At 36.6% G+C, this 22719-nt stretch overlaps 1 long non-coding RNA gene across 1 annotated transcript; it reads left to right on the top strand.

Moving 5' to 3' along the window:
- The first annotated feature begins 20707 nt into the window (after window positions 1–20707).
- On the top strand, window positions 20708–22147 carry LOC112719653 (uncharacterized). The gene is made up of 2 exons (XR_003161868.3): window positions 20708–21141; window positions 21907–22147. It is a non-coding gene; the product is annotated as an uncharacterized lncRNA (long non-coding RNA).
- The last annotated feature ends 572 nt before the right edge of the window (window positions 22148–22719 follow it).

Here is a 22719-nt window from a genome sequence, read left to right as displayed (position 1 = left end):
TGTCTCTTCCTTGTCTTTGTTGCTCCTCTCTCATGATTCTTTGATCTTCTCTAATTTCATGGAGGATGATGGAGTGTTCTTGATGCTCCACCCTTAGTTGTCCCATGTTGGAACTCAATTCTCCTAGGGAGGTGTTTAGTTGCTCCCAATAGTTTTGTGAAGGAAAGTGCATCCCTTGAGGAATCTCAGGGATCTCATGATGAGTGGGATCTCTTGTGTGCTCCATCCTTTTCTTAGTGATGGGCTTGTCCTCATCAATGGGGGTGTCTCCTTCTATGTCAACTCCAACTGAATAACAGAGGTGACAAATGAGATGAGGAAAGGCTAACCTTGCCAAGGTAGAGGACTTGTCCGCCACCTTATACAGTTCTTGGGATATAACCTCATGAACTTCTATTTCTTCTCCAATCATGATGCTATGAATCATGATAGCCCGGTCTATGGTAACTTCGGACCGGTTGCTAGTGGGAATGATTGAGCGTTGGATAAACTCCAACCATCCTCTAGCCACAGGCTTGAGGTCATGCCTTCTCAATTGAACCGGCTTTCCTCTTGAATCTCTCTTCCATTGGGCGCCCTCTTCACATATGACTGTGAGGACTTGGTCCAACCTTTGATCAAAGTTGACCCTTCTAGTGTAAGGATGTTCATCTCCTTGCATCATGGGCAAGTTGAATGCCAACCTTACATTTTCCGGACTAAAATCCAAGTATTTCCCCCGAACTATAGTAAGCCAATTTTTTGGATCCGGGTTCACACTTTGATCATGGTTCTTGGTGATCCATGTATTGGCATAGAACTCTTGAACCATTAAGATTCCGACTTGTTGAATGGGGTTGGTAAGAACTTCCCAACCTCTTCTTCGGATCTCATGTCGGATCTCCGGATATTCACTCTTTTTGAGTGAAAAAGGGACCTCGGGGATCACCTTCTTCAAAGCCACAACTTCATAGAAGTGGTCTTGATGCACCCTTGAGATGAATCTTTCCATCTCCCATGACTCGGAGGTGGAAGCTTTTGCCTTCCCTTTCCTCTTTCTAGAGGTTTCTCCGGCCTTGGATGCCATAAATGGTTATGGAAAAACAAAAAGCAATGCTTTTACCACATCAAACTTAAAAGGTTTGCTCGTCCTCGAGCAAAAGAAGAAAGAAGAGAGTAGAAGAAGAAGAAATAGAGGAAGAAGGGAATGGCGTTTGTGTTCGGCCAAGAAGGGGAAGAAGTGGTGTTTAGGTTGTGTGAAAATGAAGGAGTGAAGATGGGTTTATATAGGAGAGGGGGAAGGGTGATGTTCGGCTATATATGGGTGGGTTTGGGTGGGAAAGTGGTTTGAATTTGAATAGTGAGGTAGGTGGGATTTTATGAAGGATGGATGTGAGTGGTGAAGAGAAAGATGGGATTTGATAGGTGAAGGGTTTTTGGGGAAGAGATGTTGAGGTGATTGGTGAATGGGTGAAGAAGAGAGAGAGTGGTGGGGTAGGTGGGGATCCTGTGGGGTCCACAGATCCTGAGGTGTCAAGGAAAAGTCATCCCTGCACCAAATGGCATGCAAAATTGCGTTTTTAGCCAATTCTGGCGTTAAACGCCGGGCTGGTGCCCATTTCTGGCGTTTAACGCCAGCTTCTTGCCCTTTTCTGGCATTTAACGCCAGTCTGGTGCCCCTTTCTGGCGTTAAACGCCCAGAATGGTGCCAGACTGGGCGTTAAATGCCCAACAGCTAGCCTTACTGGCGTTTAAACGCCAGCACGCTCTCCTCCAGGGTGTGCTGTTTTTTTTTCTGCTTTTCATTCTGTTTTTGCTTTTTTCATTGATTTTGTGACTTCTCATGATCATCAACCTACAGAAAACATAAAATAACAAAGAAAAATATATAAAATATAACATTGGGTTGCCTCCCAACAAGCGCTTCTTTAATGTCAGTAGCTTGACAGAGGACTCTCATGGAGCCTCACAAATGCTTAGAGCAATGTTGGAACCTCCCAACACCAAACTTAGAGTTTGAATGTGGGGGTTCAACACCAAACTTAGAGTTTGGTTGTGGCCTCCCAACACCAAACTTAGAGTTTGACTGTGGGGGCTCTGTTTGGCTCTGTTTTGAGAGAAGCTCTTCATGCTTCCTCTCCATGGTGACAGAGGGATATCCTTGAGCCTTGAACACAAAGGATTCTTCATTCACTTGAATGATCAATTTTCCTCTATCAACATCAATCACAGCCTTTGCTGTGACTAGGAAGGGTCTGCCAAGGATGATGGATTCATCCATGCACTTCCCAGTCTCAAGAACTATGAAATCAGTAGGGATGTAATGGTCTTCAACTTTTACCAGAACATCCTCTACAAGTCCATAAGCTTGTTTTCTTGAGTTGTCTGCCATCTCTAGTGAGATTTTTGCAGCTTATACCTCAAAGATCCCTAGCTTCTCCATTACAGAGAGAGGCATGAGGTTTACACTTGACCCTAAGTCACACAAGGCCTTCTTGAAGGTCATGGTGCCTATGGTACAAGGTATTGAAAACTTCCCAGGATCCTGTCTCTTTTGAGGTAATTTCTGCCTAGACAAGTCATCCAGTTCTTTGGTGAGCAAAGGGGGTTCATCCTCCCAAGTCTCATTTCCAAATAACTTGTCATTTAGCTTCATGATTGCTCCAAGGTATTTAGCAACTTGCTCTTCAATGACATACTCATCCTCTTCAGAGGAAGAATACTCATCAGAGCTCATGAATGGCAGAATTAAGTCCAATGGAATCTCTATGGTCTCATTTTGAGCCTCAGATTCCCATGGTTCCTCATTGGGGAACTCATTGAAGGCCAGTGGACGTCCATTGAGGTCTTCCTCAGTGGCGTTCACTGCCTCTTCCTCCTCTCCAAATTCGGCCATGTTGATGGCCTTGCACTCTCCTTTTGGATTTTCTTCTGTATTGCTTGGGAGAGTACTAGGAGGGAGTTCAGTAATTCTCTTGCTCAGCTGACCCACTTGTGCCTCCAAGTTTCTATTGGAGGACCTTGTTTCAGTCATGAAACTTTGAGTGGTTTTGATTAGATCAGAGACCATGGTTGCTAAGTCAGAGGTATTCTGCTTAGAACTCTCTGTCTGTTGCTGAGAAGATGATGGAAAAGGCTTGCTATTGCTAAACCTGCTTCTTCCACCATTATTATTGTTGAAACCTTGTTGAGGTCTCTGTTGATCCTTCCATGAGAAATTTGGATGATTTCTCCATGAAGGATTATAGGTGTTTCCATAGGGTTCTCCCATGTAATTCACCTCTTCCATTGAAGGGTTCTCAGGATCATAAGCTTCTTCCTCAGATGAAGCTTCCTTAGTACTGCTTGGTGCATTTTGTATTCCAGACAGACTTTGAGAAATCATATTGACTTGTTGAGTCAATATTTTATTCTGAGCCAATATGGCATTCAAAGTGTCAATCTCAAGAACTCCTTTCTTCTGACTAGTCCCATTGTTCACAGGATTCCTTTCAGAAGTGTACATGAATTGGTTATTTGCAACCATTTCAATTAGTTCTTGAGCTTCTGTAGGCGTCTTCTTCAGATGAAGAGATCCTCCAGCAGAGCTATCCAAAGACATCTTGGACAGTTCAGAGAGACCATCATAGAAAATACCTATGATGCTCCATTCAGAAAGCATGTCAGAGGGACACTTTCTGATTAATTGTTTGTATCTTTCCCAAGCTTCATAGAGGGATTCTCCTTCCTTCTGTCTGAAGGTTTGGACTTCCACTCTAAGCTTACTCAATTTTTGAGGTGGAATGAACTTTGCCAAGAAGGCATTGACTAGCTTTTCCCAAGAGTCCAGGCTTTCTTTAGGTTGAGAGTCCAACCATGTCCTAGCTCTGTCTCTTACAGCAAAAGGGAATAGCATGAGTCTGTAGACCTCAGGGTCAACCCCATTAGTCTTGACAGTGTCACAGATTTGCAAGAATTCAGCTAAGAACTGATGAGGATCTTCCAATGGAAGTCCATGGAACTTGCAATTCTGTTGCATTAGAGAAACTAATTGAGGCTTAAGCTCAAAGTTGTTTGCTCCAATGGCAGGGATAGAGATGCTTCTCCCATAGAAGTCGGGAGTAGGTGCAGTAAAGTCACCCAGCACCTTCCTTGCATTGTTGGCATTGTTGTTGTTTTCGGCTGCCATGTGTTCTTCTTCTTTGAAGAATTCGGTTAGGTTCTCTATAGAGAATCGTGACTTAGCTTCTCTTAGCTTTCGCTTCAAGGTCCTTTCAGGTTCAGGGTCAGCCTCAACAAGAATGCTTTTGTCTTTGCTCCTGCTCATATGAAAGAGAAGATAACAAGAAAATGTGGAATCCTCTATGTCACAGTATAAAGATTCCTTGAGGAGTCAGAGGAAAAGAAAAAATGGAAGACAGAAGTAGAAGAATTCGAACTTATCAACAAAGATAGAGTTCGAATTGTGTATTAAGGAGTAGTGTTAGTCCATAAATAGAAGGATGTGAGAAGAGGGGAAGAAATTTTCGAAAAAAAATTTAAAAACATTTTGAAAAACTTTAATTGATTTTCGAAAATTAAGAGTGGAAAAGAAATAAAGTGATTTTTGAAAAAGATTTTGAGATTAAAAATAAAAAAGATTTGATTGAAAGCTATTTTGAAAAAGATGTGGTTAAGAAGATATGATTAGTTTTAAAAAGATGTGATTGAGAAGATATGATTTGAAAAACATTTTTAAAAATATTTGATTTTGAAAATCAATGACTTGGCTATCAAGAAAAGATATGATTCAAACATTAAACCTTTCTCAACAGAAAAGGCAACATACTTGAAATGTTGAATCCAATCATTAATTGATAACAAGCATTTTTGAAAATGGAAAGAAATTGATTTTGAAAAAGATTTGATTGAAAAGATATGATTTGAAAAAGATTTGATTTTGAAAAACTTTGAAAACTTGAAAAAAATTGATTTGAAAACAAAATCTTCCCTCTTGTGCCATCCTGGCGTTAAACGCCCAGAATGGTGCACATTCTGGCGTTTAACGCCCAAAATGCTACCCTTTTGGGCGTTAAACGCCCAACCAGGTACCTTGGCTGGCGTTTAAACGCCAGTCTGTCCTTCTTCACTGGGCGTTTTGAACGCCCAGCTTTTTCTGTGCAATTCCTCTGCTGTATGTTCTGAATCTTCAATTCTCTGTATTATTGACTTGAAAAGACACAAATTAAAATATTTTTGGATTTTTAATAATAAAAAATAATCAAAATGCAACTAAAATCAAATAACAATGCATGCAAGACACCAAACTTAGCAGTTTGTATACTACTGACACTAATGAGAATGCATATGAGACACATAAACACTCAAGTCAAGAGAATTCAAAGATCAGAGTAAGAAATCATCAAGAATTACTTGAAGATCCTTAAGACACATGCAATTGACACCAAACTTAAAATGAGACACTAGACTCAAACAAGAAATTTTTGGATTTTATGATTTTGTAATTTTTTTTTGTGTGATTTTCGAAAATTAAGTGGAAAAAGATATCAAAATTCTTAATGAGAATTCCAGGAATCATGCAATGTTTAGTCTAAGGCTCCGGTCCAGGAATTAGACATGGCTTCACAGCCAGCCAAGCTTTCAAAGAAAGCTTCGGTCCAAAACACTAGACATGGCCAAAGGCCAGCCAAGCCTTAGCAGATCACTGCTCCAACAACAAGATTGATAGAAATCAACAAGCTCTTGTGATGATAAGTTGAAACCTCGGTCCAATGAAATTAGACATGGCTTCACAGCCAGCCAGACTTCAACAAATCATCATGAAACTCTAGAATTCATCTTCAAGAATTCCGAAAAAAAAAAAAACCTAATCTAAGCAACAAGATGAACCGTCAGTTGTCCAAACTCAACAATCCCCGGCAACGGCGCCAAAAACTTGGTGCACGAAATTGTGATCACTACAACTCAAATAATCCCCGGTAATGAATCCAAAAACTTGGTGTTCAATACCATGGCATAAACACAACTTCGCACAACTAACCAGCAAGTGTACTGGGTCGTCCAAGTAATAAACCTTACGCGAGTAAGGGTCGATCCCACAGAGATTGTTGGTATGAAGCAAGCTATGGTCACCTTGTAAATCTTAGTCAAGCAAACTCAAATGGATATGGTGATATACGAATAAAACATAAAGATAAAGATAGAGATACTTATGTAATTCATTGGTAGGAATTTCAGATAAGAGTATGAAGATACTGGTCCCTTCCGTCTCTCTGCTTTCCTACTGTCTTCATCTAATCCTTCTTACTCCTTTCCATGGCAAGCTTATGCAAGGGTTTCACCGTTGTTAGTGGCTACCTCCCATCCTCTCAGTGGAAATGTTCAACGCACCCTATCACGGCACGGCTATCCATCTGTCGGTTCTCAATCAGGCCGGAATAGAATCCAGTGATTCTTTTGCGTCTGTCACTAACGCCCCGCCCTCAGGAGTTTGAAGCACATCACAGTCATTCAATCATTGAGTCCTACTCAGAATACCACAGACAAGGTTAGACCTTCCGGGTTCTCTTGAATGCCGCCATCAGTTCTAGCCTATACCACGAAGACTCTGATCTCACGGAATGGCTGGCTCGTTTGTCAGGTAAGCACTCGGTTGTCAGGCGATCAACCATGCATCGTGTATCAGGAATCCAAGAGATATTCACCCAATCGAAGGTAGAACGGAGGTGGTTGTCAGTCACACGTTCATAGGTGAGAATGATGATGAGTGTCATGGATCATCACATTCATCAAGTTGAAGAACAAGTGATATCTTAGAACAAGAACAAGCAGAATTGAATAGAAGAACAATAGTAATTGCATTAATACTCGAGGTACAGCAGAGCTCCACACCTTAATCTATGGTGTGTAGAAACTCCACCGTTAAAAATACATAAGAACAAGGTCTAGGCATGGCCGTGAGGCCAGCCCCAAACGTGATCTAAGAACTAGATGTCCAAAGGTGATCAAAGGATCAAAAGAAATCCAAAGATCCCAAGATCCAAAGATGAAAAATACAATAGTAAAAGGTCCTACTTATAGAGAACTAGTAGCCTAGGGTTTACAGAGATGAGTAAATGACATAAAAATCCACTTCCGGGCCCACTTGGTGTGTGCTTGGGCTGAGCAATGAAGCATTTTCGTGTAGAGACTCTTCTTGGAGTTAAACGCCAGCTTTAGTGCCAGTTTGGGCGTTTAACTCCCATTCTTGTGCCAGTTCCGGCGTTTAACGCTGGAATTCCTGAGGGTGACTTTGAACGCCGGTTTGGGCCATCAAATCTTGGACATAGTATAGACTATCATATGTTGCTGGAAAGCCCAGGATGTCTACTTTCCAACGCCGTTGAGAGCGCGCCAATTGGGCTTCTGTAACTCAAGAAAATCCACTTCGAGTGCAGGGAGGTCAGAATCCGACAGCATCTGCAGTCCTTTTCAGTCTCTGAATCAGATTTTTGCTCAGGTCCCTCAATTTCAGCCAGAAAATACCTGAAATCACAGAAAAACACACAAACTCATAGTAAAGTCCAGAAAAGTGAATTTTAACTAAAAACTAATAAAAATATACTAAAAACTAACTAGATCATACTAAAAACATACTAAAAACAATGCCAAAAAGCGTACAAATTATCCGCTCATCACATTCCAACCAGAATTTTTGACTGTGATTTCACTTTTTGAAGATGAGGTTCTATTATTAAATGTTAGTTTTTTTAATGTAACCTCATTGGTTAGGACATAGCCTAGACCCGACTTGTTAGAAACAGTTCCGGTTCTTGAAGACAAAGCATTTTCATTTGAAAAGGAACTTCCAGATTTTTCTTCATATACGGGAACATGTCCCAAAATAGATTTGTCCATGTTGGACTTAGTTTTCGATGAAGAGGCCAGAAATATTATAGGAGATCTATCAAAAATAGCATCATCATTTGTCACATATCCTAAACTAGATTTTTGAAACAATGGTCTTTGACTTGCAAGTAATTTGTCCAAGTTGCTAGAACTTTGAGCAAATTTTGCTAAGTCATCATTTCCTTTACTCTTTCATTTTCAGCAATAAGCTCTTGAGAAGGATCCACAATGTGCTTTTCTTTTAGTTTTTCAAGTTTAGATTTTAGAAATCTGTTTTCTTCAATAATATCCAAAGCACATTCAATTTCCTTGACCTTTTTCTCTCAAAAAATCATTTTCAACTTTCAATATTTCTTTTTCAGATTTACATTTAGTATATTTTTCCAGCAGTTTTGTAGAATTTAGTGTGAGATCGTCAATTATAACATGTAAATCATCTATGGACAAGTCATAGTAATTTACCTCATCGAGTTGATCCTCACCAGCCATGTAGCAAATTTGAGCTTCACATTCGGAGTCTTCTTCCTCTTCCGAATCACTCTCAAGGTCCTCCCAAGATGTCATGAGCAATTCTTCTTTTCTTTCTTTCCTTTGTCCTCCTTCTTGAGTTTTGGACAATTGTATTTGAGATGTCCAACCTCCTTGCAATGGTGACATACCACTTTGCTCAATTCTTTCTTGTACTCCTTTGAAGTTGAGCCCTTGTACTTGCCTTTGTTCCTCATTAGTCTTCTAAGTCCCCTAGCAAAGAACACAAGTTCATCATCTGAAAAGCTATCACTAGACTCACTCTCTTTGATTCTATTTTTGACTTAATGGCTATTCTCTTTTACTTTGAGTCCGGGTTTGTGTGTGTGGCTTCATAGACAATGAGTTTTCCTCTCAACTCATCATAGGTTATGGGACTTAGGTTGTTACTCTCGGCTAGGACGGTGGCTGTTATTTTCCATTCCTTTGTGAGGCTTCTAAGTAGTTTTCTCACTAGGGTTTGTTCTGAGTAAGTTGTACCCATAGCATCGAGGTTGTTGATTATGATTGAGAATCTCTCAAACACTTTATTAATACTTTCTCCATCCTTCATGTTGAACGTCTCATATTCTTTTCGCAGCATATCAATCCTCGTTTCTTTGACTTGTTTAGTGCCTTCGTGTGTAACTTGGAGTTTCTCCCAGATTTCTTTGGCTGTCTTGCATCTAGACACCTTTTGGTACTCTTCAAAGTTGATCGCACAGTGAAGAAGGTTGATGGCCTTAGCGTTCAGCTCTACTTTCTTTTTGTCATTGTCGTTCCATTCAGTTTCTTCTTTTGGAGTCATCACTCCATTAGCATTGGTCTTTGTTGGAATCTTGGGGCCGCTTACAACAATCTTCCATATGTTGTAATCAATGGATTGGATAAAGATTTGCATCCTCTCTTTCCAGTAGGCATAGTTCTTCCCGTTGAAGAATGGAGGCTTGTTGTTTGACTGGCCTTCTGTTATAGTATAGGCAACTGTGGTTGTGTCCAAGTTGTTCGCCATTAGACCTTTGCTCCAAGAGGTGAAGCTTGATTCTTGAGACATTGGCTCTGATTACCAATTGAAGGTTGTAGAAGGCTTAGAGAATGGGGGGTTGAATCTATGACCTTCTTCTACTTTAATGAAATAACCCTTTAATTACAAACTTTCAGTCTGAATCTGTTTGAACTCAGCAGCGGAAAATTTATGAGATAATTTTGTTTTGTCTCATGAATATCAAAAAACAGAACAGAGAAGGGAAGAGAGAAGCTGACACCATCAAGTATCCTGGTTCAGTTTTCTTGTGCCTTGCAACCTACGTCTAATCTCCACCACAACCATGGTATAATTTCCACTATAGTTAAAGTATTACATGCACCAATTCCACGGGATTGACACAATCCTTTCCCTCTCAAGTTCTAACCTAACTTGACTTGGCTATACTAATACCTAACTCTTCGCTCTTAGTGCTTACCCAACTAAGAAAGGGGTACCTCTCTGGTACAAGATACAAGACACAAAACGAACCTAAAGAAATCTGAAACCACTCTAGGCTTTTCACTCAAGTGTATCACTCAGCCTTTTAAACACTCATTGGCTTTTACTTGAGCTTTCTCTTTTGTCTTTTACCTCTCAAGAAATTATAGAAAGATATACATTAAAAATGAACACTACAATCTGTAAAACATGAAGGAGATTGATTATTTCAACAGCCTCTGTTGCTATATGATGAACCAGATTTGCTTGACTCTGATTCAGTTCCTCATTCTGGCAGAATGCTCCTTTGATAGAAAGCATTGTCCAAGTTGATGAACTCTCTCAGATAAGACTTCTCAGCAAACCCTGGTTCTTTCTCCTTACCTCCGTATTAAAAAAATTTTTGTTTTTGTCTATCCTTGCATGTTGCTGAGATACTCTCATCTAAGTCAACTTTTTCGAGCTGTGTGCTTCACCAACTTACCTTTCACGTTCTTCCATTAATCCTCAAATTAGGGATTTCAAAGCTGGTTCTTTTTTCTTGACCGAAGACATCAAATCAGCAAAGAAAAATTGTTTCTATGGTAAACCCAAATTTGAACCATTAATAATGTGCTTTAGCTCCAAGAAACTTTGTGAACCATTCATTTACAGCAGCAGAGATCAAAGACTTCTTTCTTCATTTAACCAAAAATGGTATCGCAGAAAGTTGGAGAAGGAGTGAAGAAATTAACATACATACAAATGGAAATTAATCACTTTTATCTTTTGACTTAGCTTGAAATGGTTTGATTGGGTGAATAGACCATTGCTTTTTGGATTAGCTTTCTCTTTCTTTCTTCTATGGTGAAAAGAGCAACTGAACGAAGCTCTCTCTCTTTTGTTCTGATGCTGACCGAAGCAAGTGGAGAGAGGTAAGTTTTCAATCTTGGATGAGAAGCTTGAAGTAGTCAACTTGAATTTGGGTTGAATATGTTTTCATTCAGCCCGGCTGATTTTTGCAATATTTTTTTGGGCTTTGAGGGTTTGAGAGCCCACTAAAAGACTTGGTTATTTTTCTGTCTGTTTGGGCTACTGCAACTATTTTATTTCTATGGCATGCATCACTTTATCAATCACAATTAAAAACTAATTAAATGATTAACCCAATAAAATAATGTTTGTCATCATTAATCAAAATTAGTTAATTTCTCAACTCAACAAATCAAATAACCAATTCTCATAAATAATTATCGGTTTTCATTCATTTGTTCATCATTCACAGATTCTCATTCTTTTTCTTTGTCATACCTTAACATCACCAAATAATCAATCATACCTCCACATCACCACATAATCATTCATACCTTCACATCGCCATATAATCATTCACACCTCCACATCACCAGAAAGGTACACTTTTAGCCATTTATCAATCATAATATCAAAACGTTTAGTTTATAAGTATTCAAACCTTTTTAACGTTTAATCAAAATAAATTTTCTTTTCTTAATAAATCGAACTCAAAACAAAATCTCTTTTTCAATGGATTAAATTCAAAACATAATATTTTTCTTAAAAACAAACTGAAAACTTGAATCTTTTTTTAATAAATCAAAATCAAATAATATGATTCTTAAATCAAATTTTCTATTAAATAACGTTTCAAACAAAGTCTCAGAGTTTTATAAAAGTTTCGGAAGCATCTCCTCTAAAATTCGGACTTTGCCACCTTTTAAAGGTCCTAACCAAATCATTTCCAAATAGCAAATCCTTTTCAATAATCAAACAGTTTTCAAAAATCAAATCTTTTTCACTAATCAAACTGTTTTCAAATATCAAATAATTTTCAATAATCAAATCATTTTCTTTGAAGTTAAGCCACTTTCTATTTCAATAAAAATTAGCCCCATTCAAATCTTTTACTATTGAAACCAAAGGAAAATCCCTCATTCATTCAAAATTTACATGACCCTCCGACCATATTCGTTTAACATTTAATATTAACTAAAACCACCTTTTCGTATATGATTCACCCGAAAACTGTCTCTCAACAATTTTCTACCGGCAAGTGCACTGGATTATCGTCAAGTAAAAACTCACAATAGAGTGAGGTCAAATCCCACAGGGATTGGTTGGTTGAGCAAATTTAATTGGAAAATTGTTCTAGTTGAGCGAAATAAGAAATGGAATTGATGTTGTAGAATGTAAATTGGCAGGAAGCTTTGACGTTAGGATTTTTGCTAGTAAAGAATTTTATAAAAATATATTTGCGTTGTAAGTATAGATTCTAAACCAACAGAAAATCCCTTCGTACAAACATTTGGTTGTCACAAGTAACAAACCCAATAAAAATAATTAACCGAAGTATTCAAACCTCGGGTCGTCTTCTCAAGAAATTGCAGGGAGGTGTGTTTTATTATTGGTTATGGAAAATAGTGTTTTGAGTTTTGAAAAGGGTTTTTGAGCAGAAGAATTAGATTGCAAGAATTAATAAATTAATAACTAATAAAACTCTTAGCAAGGTATGAAAATTAGAAGTCCTATCCCAATTATCCTTATCAATGGTGATGAGAATTATATTTTTACTCCCACTTAGTTAACCTTTACTAAAGAAAGGAAGGTCAAGTAGACTAATCAGTTTTATCCTCAGGTCCTAGTCAATTCCTAAGGAAAGACTAGAGTTATTGGAATGCGATTCGATTAGCGAAAATAACAATTATCAATCACGATGAGTTTGATAACGCAAGAGTCTCTAATTAATTAACCAAAGCCAAAAGGGAAAAATAAATCATAAATAGAGCAAAACAATCCTGGGTCTGAAATACTTCAAATTATATTAAATAGAAAATTAGATTGAACATAGAATTCCATAAACCAAATTGGCAACATCAAATAATCAACTAAAGTAATAAATAAAAGTAGAAGATAAATTAAAGGAACATTGAACCTGTGGTTTGAAAAAATATTCCTAATTTCTAAAAATCCTAATCCTAATCCTAAGAGAAAGGAGAGAACCTCTCTTCCTAAAAACTACATATAATCCTCAAGCTATGTATGAATGAATCGTCCTTATGATTGGATGGACTCCTCCATTTATAATCCTTCAATCTGTGTTCTCTGAGCCTGGATCTGGGTCAAAAGGGGCCCATAAATTGCTGGAAACGAGATCTGCAAATTCTGCAGATCGCGCACGTCACGCGTCCACGTGGGTTACGCGGTCGCGTCATCTGGAGTGTTGCACTTCCACGCGGTCGCGTTAGTTATGCATCCGCGTCAGTTGTATTTCGCAAGTCACGCGTTCGCCTCATCCATGCGCTCGCGTTGATTCCCTTTTGCGCGAACCACGCGTTCGCGTCGCCCATGCGGACGTGTCACTGCCAGTTTCTCTAAAATTCCAATTTATGTTTTCCTTCCATTTTTGTATGATTCCTTTCCATCCTTTAAGTCATTCTTGACCTATAAAACCTGAAAGTACTCAAGACACAAATCACGGCATCGAATGGTAATAAAGGGTAATTAAAATAATTACTTTTAAAGCATAGAAAACATGTATTTCACATATATCACATAATAAGAAAGGGAAAGCAAAACTCTGCAATTTCCATATGAATAAGTAGGTGAAAAGTTGATAAATCATTCAATTTAGGCACAAGATTTATCATAAAATAGTGGTTTATCAAGCTTAAATTGTAAGAAATTAAATGAACAAAAATTAAACGGCGGAATATAAAGAGCAGAAACTTAAATTGCAAGAAAGTAAATGGGAATGGGGATTGAGCATGAAATTAAAGAACAGAATATAAAGAGAATGGGGAGTTCATTGGGGTCAGGAGATGTCATAATTCTCCAAATCAAGTTTATTTTCATCTCTTCCTCAATCAATGCATTCATTGATCTCCTTGGCAATCTTAGGTAATTAGATTCCAATTCCTTGGCAATCTAATCTCTCTAAGCATGAACAAATTCCTAATTCCTTGGCAATCTAATCTCTCTAAGCATGAACAAATTCCCAATTCCTTGATTTAAGTGCTCATGGGAAGAGATGAAGTATGGTCACTGATTATACCACACATATTCATATATCAAAGTGTTGGTAGGATTACATGTCACGATATCCATCCAAACCCCAATCTAATCTAATGTGAGAAAGCATTTCTAGCATGATCTCCTCATTCCTCTTCCAAGGTTCAGAGGAGATCCAATTATTAATAGCTTTTTTCCCAAGATAACTATCCAATTGGATGAAGACCGAAAGCTTTCTAGAAAAATCAAGAGAAAAGAAAGAAGAAGATGAATGAAAACTAATATTGAACCATTGAATTACACAGAGCTCCCTAACCCAATGAAAGGAGTTTAGTTGTTCATAACTCTAAGAATAGAAAATGGAATTGAAAGATACATTGCAGAAGTGAAATTACAGAGAAAATGGAAATTGGCAGAGTTTCAAGATGAATCTCTGTCCAAGTGATCCCAAAAAATAAAAAGTAAAAGTCCCCCAAAACTTGAATTCTAAGCTATTTATACACTTTCTTTCATTCATTCTTCAGTATTTGTATTGGGCTTTTGGCCTTAATTGAATTGGGTTGAAGATGCTCTAATGGGTTTCCTTGCTGTTGAGAAGAGCTCTGCTTTGAATGTGCCAAGTCCTGATGCTTCACGTTGGAGTCCACGTTTGATGGCCAACGTTGAATCAAACGTTTCTTTTAAAATTCAGTTCTGCTTGCTGTCATCAACGTTTGACTCAACGTTGGAGTGCCAACGTTCTTCTATCCACGCGTAAGCGTGCTTTGCGCGTCCGCGCACTTGGGGTAAAAATGCTCATCCACGCGTGCGCGTGATGTACGCGTGCGCGTGGATGCTCAAAAGCTAACTTGCACGTACACGCCAAGGACGCGTGCGCATCGTTGCGCATTTTCAAAATCAAAATTTTGAGCTCATAATCGCTTATGTTGGCCACTACGTTGGAGGTAGCGCTGTTGGTCCAACGTTACCCATCCACGCGTATGCGTCAGCTGCGCGTGCGTGTGGATTGTTAGAATTTCCAATCCACGCGTGCGCGTACAGCATGCGTGCGCGTCGCTACAAATTTTCAAAATCTCCAGAAAGCACATTTTATTACGATGTTGGAGGTAACGTTGGCTTGCCAACATTGCCTCCAACGTGTGTATCAGCAAATTATGCAAAGTATTGCTCTGCTCCTCTTTTCAACGTTGGAGGCAACGTTGGTGGTCCAACTTGGCCACCAACGTTGATTCTTCTTCCTCCTCTTCATGAACCTTCTTTAACCTCCTTCCTTGCATTTCTTTACCTGTCATCAACCAACATATGCATCAAAGCCTTGCTAAATCAATGAGAATTATCATCCTTCTTAGTACCCAAGTAATTATAGCATAATTCTCATGCAATTGCATCAAATTAACCATGGTTGGATGAATCTAAGCATGTATGAGTTTCTAACCCAATTGCTTACTTATAATGCAATAAAATGCATAAAACCTACTAAAAACAAAGAAAAAGGCTAGTGAAACTAGCCTAAGATGCCTTGGCATCAGTATATTCTTACAAAAATTCGGACAGAACCTCCCCTTAAAATTAGATTTTACCACTCTTACAGACTCCTTCATTTTCATAATTTCTTAATTTATTTTGATCCAAACCAGCACTCAATCTAGAATTAACCAAATCAATTAGTAAATCAATCAAGCAAACAATTTCATCCATCCCATACAACTGAGACCCATATACTATTCAAAATTTATACATCATTTAACCAAAGCATAAACATAATGTATTCACAGCCAAAATTCAAACAATTCTCATTATCACAACTAGCTAAGAATAAGAATTTTCAGCATTCTCAAATAATTAGAAAATTAAACACATATTCATCAAATTCAGTCCATACAATCATGAATTATTTACAATTATTCAATAGACCTTGTAGACATTCTTAAATTAAAACTGTTAATTTTAAAAACAAAACTCCCTAACTCAGTTAGTTGAAACCCACAAAGCCAAACGCGTCTAAAAATCCTTTTCTCTTGGCCCAAAATCAGCGGCATCGTGTAAAATTCGGTTAATTAATGACTAATTAGCCCATAAATGAGAATTTATTCTAGAAAGCCAAAAATGTGATTTTTATGACTTAATATGATAGAGGATATTGAGACAAGAATTTTGATACCAATTTTATAGAAATCGGACCAATATTGAACCAAACGGGCTAACCAGACCCAAATTGGGCCCTTGTCCCAAACTATCTAAACTTAAAACCCTCATTTCAGCACTCTCTCTCCTCACTAACACTAAGAACACGCTGAAAATGGTGAAAGGGAAGGGAAGAACTCTCTCTCAAGTTCTAACCCTTGGTTGATCTTCAAACCACCATAACTTTTGATCTAGAGCTCCGATTGCCACACCGTTTACGGCCATCTGTTCACCGCGAAGAGCTCTACAAAATCCACTACTTTATTCTTGAGGTAAGTCACGATTTTGGTTCAGTTTTTCATTCCTTAATTTCAAATTTTATGGAGAAAAGTGTTGAGATTTTGGGCTCTTTGATGTTATAGGACCCAACTCTCTTGAAAGAGAAGATTAATCTTGTGTCCTTGAACCTTGGGTGTGGTAAGATTCTCAATCCTAGTAAAATTTATTGTTCTATGATGTTTGGGTATTGAGTTGTTGTGTTTGGGTATGATAATTGTGGCTTAGGTAGTGTGTATGTGAATATTGAAGCTTGATTGAGATTTTGAAAACCTTGGAAAAGGGCTTTGGTGTGATAAAAATATGTTCTTGGAGGTGTTAAAGCCTTGAGAGCTTGTGGAAAAGTGATTTAGAAGTGCTCCGATTGAGCGAGAGAAATCGGCTAAGGTATGGTCTTAGTTTCCTGTGTCTAAAATGTAATGTGGTGTGAAAAATTAGGCTAGAGGCTTTAAGATAGGCATTGAATTATTGAAGTTGTTGAATGGTTGAGATATATTATGTGGTCATATATGTGATTATGATTATTGATGCCTTGATGGTATGATGCATGAGAGATATGCATGTTGTGATATATGCTTGATGATTGATTGAGGTTGAATTATGGGTGAAACCATGTTGATGGTGAGTATGATATTGGTTATGTGTAATGATGGTTGATTGGAAATGGTGTTATTGAAAATTGGGATGAGGAAGGATGTATGACATGTTAATGTGTTTGTAATTTGGCCATTTGATTGAGATGGGTTAAAATGGTGGGATGGTGGTTGTGGATTTGATGAAAATGTTAATGTATGAGTTGAGGAGGCTTGAGGTTGATTTTTGGTATGTTTTGGGTTGATTTCAAAAAAGGTTGAAATTGGTATGTTTTGGTTGATTTTGAAAAGGGTTGAAATTGGTTTGTTTTGAAAATGGCACTTTGTGTTTTTTTTTTAAATATAGTTTTTGGGCATACTTTGACGGAGTATAACTTGGACTCCGGATCCCCGTTTTGTGCCAAACTTATTTAGAAATAAAATTAGATCCGGGATGTTCATCCCATTCGAAGAACGGGTGAAAAGTTATTTGAAACAAAAAAGTTATGTCCGTCGGAAGATTGGAGTTTGAAACTGTAAATTCTGCAGCTTTTAACTTAGTAAAATTTTTGGCAGAAGGCACCCCCACGCGTAAGCGTGACTGACGCGTATGCGTTGTTTCCGCTATCTATGCGTGCGCATGGCCGACGCGTACACATCGATGCGCTGCACCAATTGCCCAGCCTAATTCCCAAGAGTTGTGTGAGAATTGTTCCAGTTCTGTGTGTGGGGCACAAACCGCACCCACGCGTACGCGTGGCTGACCGTAGCCGTCACTTGGTTGTTTTCCCATCCATGCGTGCGCGTGGGCGACGCATACGCGTCGATGAACCTTTTGGCGTTCCACGCGTGTGCGTGGGCGACGCACACGCATGACCCTGTTTTCATCCCAAAGTTGATTTTTTTTGTTTTAAAAGCCAAATTTCATACTTCTAAGCCTTCGATCTCACCCCTTATGTCTTAAATTATTATGATATGCCTAGCAATGGGAAAGGAGCTAGGTCATGTGGTAACTTGTGAAAGAAGAAAGGAGAGAATTAATGATCAATGATGATCAAAGATAATTATATGAGATACGGAGGATAGCGGTGGAAGTGCTTTATGTGCCATGAGCCGAAGGGTTGCATTTGTTAATGAATTGGCTAGATATGGATTGAATTATGAGGCGGATGGCTGAGTTATTGCCGAGTTACGGTGGAGCCATTATTGAATTATGACCGAGTATAATTGCATATATGCTATTGAATGAAATGTGAATGTTGCACTTCCACTATCTGAGATACGAGTTTTCCTGGATGAAAGCAGTGGCTAGCCACCACGTGCTCCAGGTGGAGACTTGATACTCTACTGACCCTATGTTGTAATTTTGGCTGGACACTGTGAAAGTTCCAGATGAGCTCGCCCCCATGGATAAACACCAGTGTGGGTGTTGTTTGATTATGATTATGATCATGATCATGATCGAGAATAACTCGAGTTGGGGATGTACGACAGAGGGACAGTCCAATTGTTAGCTACCAAGACTTGTCGGATTGACTATATAACCGACAGATGATATCATCAGCCATTAGATAGGCATTCATCATATGCATACTATGTGAATTGTTTGGAATTACCTAATTGACTGCATATTACTTGTTAATTGTCTAAATGTCGTATCTGTTTCCTATTTATATATTTCTTGTCTGATATAACTGTGTTTGCCATATTATACTCCTGCCGGTGGTTAGGAGGTCTGAAGGATTTGGAAAGGGAAGTATTAGTTAGACTGAAGATCTTTAGTCAGTTGCCATTTATGATTTAGCCTGTTTATAAGCTTTGAATTATCTGTTGGAAGTTCTAGGATTGCCTTTGGCTTTCCCAGGACATTACATGTTAGATATGTGGGCACTGTACCATACTGAGAACCTCCGGTTCTCACCCATGCAGATTTTGTGGTTTTCAGATGCAGGACGTGAGGCTTCTCGCTGAAGCATGTTGGAGACTTCTGAATTAGCGAAGATCTTTGGTTCTCGAGACTCTATTTTGGGTTTATATGTTTTACTTATATATTTTTATCTCCATTGAATAATACAAACTGTGATGACTCCTCTTAGAGGTGATTTTGGAAAATAGGTTTTCTGTATTTATGTCCCTTTGGGTTTCCTTGGGGTTTCTTATTTTACTTACATGTATATATTTCTATGCTCGGGCCGGTTATCTTCACAACCGGATTTTGAGTTTTGATATTCCTGTTTTTGGTACTCCTTTGTATATATATAATCTCGCTTTAACTCATTCCTCTACTCGTTACACTATCGATCAGAGTGTTGCACTTTTCGAGTTACGATTTTGTTTTACCCCCTTTTTCTTCAAAGGCTCCTAGTTATAATCATTTTTCACACTATTATACGTACTAAATTTTATTTTAGAGGTCGTAATACCTTTCCATCTCTGAATTATCACTTAAGTATAAGACTCTGTATGGTAGGGTGTTGCGCATCAAATCTGACCATTTTCCACAACAGCGACAACCATAAAAGCACCATGCAACAGTGGAAACATATATATATATATATATATATATATATATATATATATATATATATATATATATATATATATACACACACACACGACAGTCTGACTTTGGAACGACTAAGCAACTACTAAGCTCCCGCCCACCCCCAACTAGGGTAAAGTGTTCATTCATACCTTCACCAGCACCGAGATATTGGCCCATGACCATGTTTACTTCATCTTCAAGAGCAAGCATCCTGGTTCTCAGGGCCTCAGGTATACTGTCTTATAATATAAATAGTCCGAAATTGCCTATCGGCTCAGTTAGTTACACCAACCCTTTGTCGTAGACAAACTTCGCCTTGCTTCAACGGTAAGAGCTGCAGATGAAATAGCAGTGAATTAGTAGTAGATATACACACCAATTAAATTGAATATAGGATCAATGGTACTGCTTTCTATTTAAATTTTTTTATTTATTATCTTTTTAATTTATATTTTTTTTGTCATCCTTCAAATGTTCATTAGGTACTATTTGAAAAAAATATCAAACTGTGATTAGAATTAAGATTTATTTAAAAAAAAAAGTAGAGTTTGAGTTAATTTTATAGTTATAAAATTTTTTATAGTAATATAAAAAAGAGAAAGGAAATATCATTTTTAAATAATAAATATAAAAATTAATTAATTTTATTTATATAATAACATATACATTTAATTTTTAATTTTTCGATGATAAATCTTAAAATTAATTATTAGTAGGAAACTAAACTCTATTGCATGATAACAATTAAATAAGTTAATAAATTCTTATATAAAACTTATTACTTGCTCCTCCTTGATCAAATAGATTAGACAACTTTTAATTTTAGGTATTACATCACAAACACACTTATATTACACACTCACACATTCAATAATAAAAAGTTTTATTAATTGATCTATGTCAAATTTTGAACCCAGATGCAGTGTATTAAGAGGTACAAAATTTTAGTAAAATGGTCTTCTCTTAACGATATAAATATTCTTAACTGTAATCCACGAGAGCTAGACCGAAACCAAACTCATTGTTTCTAAAATACTAATTATTTAAATAATTTTCATTTGAAAACAACTAAGATCTAGCTTGCCATTATCTTTTCAAAATTTGTTTGAGGCAGGGAGCTTTTAACTTTTTGAATCCTAAATTTTATATTCAACATTTTCTGATGTGCAATATATCATAAAAGTTCTTAAAAAATTAAACTGGTTGCTTTATTATCTAATGTATATTTATGAAAATATGTTGGACTCAAGAGATATATTAAAGCTTACCTAGAATAATTAATTTCAAAACAACACTTTGCTACAACGAGAAATTTTAGTTTTGTTTATATATAGTATTTTGTAGCTCTTGGTATAAGGGGAGGACAGAAATAAGCAAGTAATATCTTATAAAATCATTTGTAGAAAAATACTTAAGAAAGATTCCAAGCTTATATAAAACGTGATCTACCATAAACTCTTGTTATTGCAAGACTAAAAAGAAGAGAAGCCAATGGATAAGAATGGTGCGATTCTTGCAATTACAATGTTAGTAATTTTAGCAAGTTTTTATGCAATTTCCTCTACTACTCTACACGTTTGTATCGATGAGTGCAAGATTCGTTTTGATCAGGATGAGATAAAGAAGAAAAATTGCATTCTGGGATGTATTATCTACGCATGCTGCGAGCACTATCCAAAAAATATAAAAAAGAGGGCCAAAAGCATTGAGACGCTGAATTCTGAGCTCAACAAATAATACCCGTATGAATATTTTGTAGTTTTGGTATTTATTTTTTTATTTTAATTTAATATGATCATGTTAAACCTTTTTCTTTTTATTGTTGAGACCATGATTCATTGAGGAACTTTCTAAGGCATATACGATTTGATATAAAACAAAACTATTAAAAACAATTTAGAGTATAAACATAAGTACACACGAAAGAATTTGAGTATATAGACAAAATACACACTAAGATTCATAAGAATTAAAGCATATTATAAAGATTATTTTTTATGAACAAAAGTACACTTCAAAGATATATAAATATCAAACTTTTACTACACGAGCATGACACTTTTATGTGTAAAAAATAATCTCTAATATGTACTTTGATATTTACGAATTTTTTGTGTATATTTTTGTCTATTCAAAATTTTTTATATGTATTTTTTTAGTCTATTTAAGCAATAATTTAATACTTTAATTATACAAATGTGTGAGACAATAGTATCAATTACAATCATTGAAGTAAAATTTCACAAAATAATTTTGGACCTATGGTTCTTATGTAGTTATGCCTCTTTAGTTAGTCACCTACATGAAACATTTCAAAATTTTAGTTTTGGTTTTTCGTTTATGGTGCTTCAACATTTTGTTTTAATTTTGGTTTCTTTGCTTTAAATAATTTAATCTGGAAGCATTGTACTATCATTATCATCAAGTTAGCGGGACAGGGAAAATAACTCATCAAATAAGTTTGTTCTTGTTCTAATATATTATATATATGTATATATTTGTTACAGGGTTTCACAATGTTTGAAGTTTTAATAAATTTTCCATTGGATGGAAGAATATTCGAGCACCTTTTGAATAATAGATCAGGAAATGATTCCCCCAGCTGGTTTTGTGAGGTGTTTTAATTATTTGTTTACAACGTTTACTTTCTTGTTTTGTGCTTAAATTATCCTTCTGTTTCCAAAATTTAAATATACTTTCATTAAGGCAAAAATTAGGGGTGTTCATGAATCGAATTTGATTTGTAAATCTATAGTATTTATTTGACTGGTCTAAAAATTATAGATATGAATCCAATCCGCACACTAATAAGATTGGATTGTAAATTTTATGCAGGTATTTATATATTCGCAGATCTGCAAAAGTAAATAAATAAATAAATAATTTTTTTATATTTTATTTCAACTAATGATTATCATATATGTTGTATTATTTTAATTTTATTATTTAAAAAAAATATGTTTATTATTATTTTAAGAATAAACATATTTAAAAGTATAGAAAAAAAGACTTTTATTAATATTTTTTAATAAAAATAAGCTTTTAAAAATATTTTGTGTTTTGCGGATATATCCGATATTGATATCCGATCCGATCCGCAAATGTGCAGATCGGATCGAATCCAAACTTACAAACTGCGGATATTGGATCCGATCTGATGATTTTAGTACAGATCGTATTGAGATTTTGATAATATCCGATCTAATTCGATCTGCGTTCACTTTTGCCAAAAATTTCTACAATCAAATGAACTAAAACCATCTAAATGAAAATTATTCTAAAAATTGTTTACGAAAGGCTCATCCAAGTTAAAATTTAAA

The sequence above is a fragment of the Arachis hypogaea genome, chromosome 2 (assembly GCF_003086295.3).
Source record: "Arachis hypogaea cultivar Tifrunner chromosome 2, arahy.Tifrunner.gnm2.J5K5, whole genome shotgun sequence".
Classification (NCBI taxonomy): Eukaryota; Viridiplantae; Streptophyta; class Magnoliopsida; order Fabales; family Fabaceae; genus Arachis; species Arachis hypogaea.
Note: the sequence above shows the minus strand (reverse complement) of the source record. Positions and strands in the feature narration are given on the sequence as shown.